Consider the following 2,128-nt stretch of genomic DNA (forward strand, 5'->3'; position numbering starts at 1 on the left):
TTGCCCTTCTCTCCCCTTGTCTCTCTCCTTCCTTTTAGGACTGCTTTTTATAAAGCTCCTGAGACTCAACCCAAAACAAATGATGTAATCAGACCTGCCTCTAGGTCACAGCACCCTCAGAAAACTGATCATATCCTTCACCACTTCAGTTTTAGTAAGCTCCTCACAGGGCAGGCTCCAGCACTTAGGGAGGGGAACTTAAATGTAGAACTTCAGAAATTATTTAGCAGAGACATAAATGCTTAAAAAAGCTGTGCTCTTATGGGCCGTACTACAGTAGGGTTTTTCTAGCCTATTTCAGAGTGCCTCTCTCAACTCCCATTTTTGGACCAGTGTGATTTAGCATAATGGACCACTGTGAGGACTGGTGGGAGGGGAAGAGAAGTGAGGCTGTGTGTGGGACTGTTAATAACTCGGAGGGACCATGGACACTTCCCACAAAAACCGTCCGACTTGTCAGGAAGGGATTTTTTTTAAGCTGAAAGCTCTTGGAACGGGGAGAACACATGAAGCAGGGAGGAGTGAAAATTCATAAAGAAACAGCTCCAGAAGTCTAATGTTATGTTCAAGACATGTATGGAGAGGGGTAAAGAGGAGCACAGAGTATAAATGAATGTCCTCTTCTGAAGGTAATTGAGGAATAACCTCATAAACTGAGCGTACCATGGATAGCTGAGAGGCAGAAGGGGCATTGGATAGGCTCTTGGTTTTAGCTGAGTATGTTATTACTTATAATTGTTATTAACTGCTTACTACGTCTCAGTAACAGCTTTGTAGCATATATTAGTTTTGATTGGTTAAACTTTTATTTTCAGCATCTTTATTTCTCACCTGCTGTTTAATTGCTCGGTGTTATTAGACTTACTTGTTTTTTCCTACTGTCATTAGGAGCCTGATAAAGGGAAAGGAAAATTGACTGGAGCACAGCTCACTTCTCTCTAGATCCCAGGTAGGGACCTGCTGTAAAGCATGTTTCTTGGCCTATCACTGCTCTTCATCTGTAGCCCTACCCTCCCAAGCTAGGCAGACGCAGGCTGCAGAGAGCACCAGAGACAAATTAATGTCTTGTAGCCTTTTAGAAAGCAGCTGAGGTTGAATACAGTTCATCTCTTATATTTGCCCTTAGTGTTTTGAAAACCTGGATTGTAATTCTGCTTGTTTTGGTTCAGTCAGATGATATCTAGAGGGAGAGTGTGAGCTATAGTGAAAATGTTTTTAATGTGACTTTTTAAGTGCTATTGTCCTAAAAAGAGAGACGCTGCCTACCACATTGGTACGGAGGGGCACACTGAGGGTGTTGAAGCTTGTTTGCTGTCAGCACACAGCTGCTGCATGCAGGACCTTCCCTAACCTGCTGGAAGTTTGGAAATACAATTTTGTAGGTTTCTGTAGAAGAAATTGTTTTTTCATCACCCTTCACATAACTGGCAACCTGTCTGACAAGCTGCTAAGGCTGATATCAGTAACAGTTGAAAATCACCTCCTCTGCAAAAAGCCCTTCTTGTATAGGAGGGTGTGGACTGAGCTATCTGCCAAACTGTGTTTTCATATCTACTTCCTTCCTCTTTTCTGCCAACATTCTTGAAAAGTTCACTGTGCTGAGGTACACACTGATTCTTAGAATCTCTCTCAGCTGCTTTTTGCATTTTCACAATCTACACCTCTCCTTCCGCAGCTTCTGGTTCCTTCTTCACATCCTCTGGTCTGGCTTCACAACCTCAGGATGAATTCCAGGCAGTGCTTTCAAGGCTAACTGGATAGAAAGCTCTTTGCTTGCAAAATACAAGCCACAGAAAAGAAGAGGAAACCCTGATACAGTTAGTTGCCTATATTCTGCCCAAACCACACAGGACTTGCCATTTTATTCTATCTTTAAGAAATTTTAGGTTGCTAGCAGTTGGTTTTCATCTGAGCATCAGTTCAAGGCAGAAACAGAGCAGGGTTAGATTGGTGGGGCTCATGAGAAGCAGATTTGGATCTCCAGTGTGAAAGGTCAGGTTGAAATCTTGTGTGGGGGTTTATCAATCTTTAACTTGCTCTGTCTCCTAACTTCAGTGGTGTTTGTCAAGGCAGTAGTAGCATATAGACTAAGGTGATAGCAATCCTGGAAAGTGCATAGGACAAGTTC

The sequence above is a fragment of the Falco rusticolus genome, chromosome 7, assembly GCF_015220075.1.
Source record: "Falco rusticolus isolate bFalRus1 chromosome 7, bFalRus1.pri, whole genome shotgun sequence".
Classification (NCBI taxonomy): Eukaryota; Metazoa; Chordata; class Aves; order Falconiformes; family Falconidae; genus Falco; species Falco rusticolus.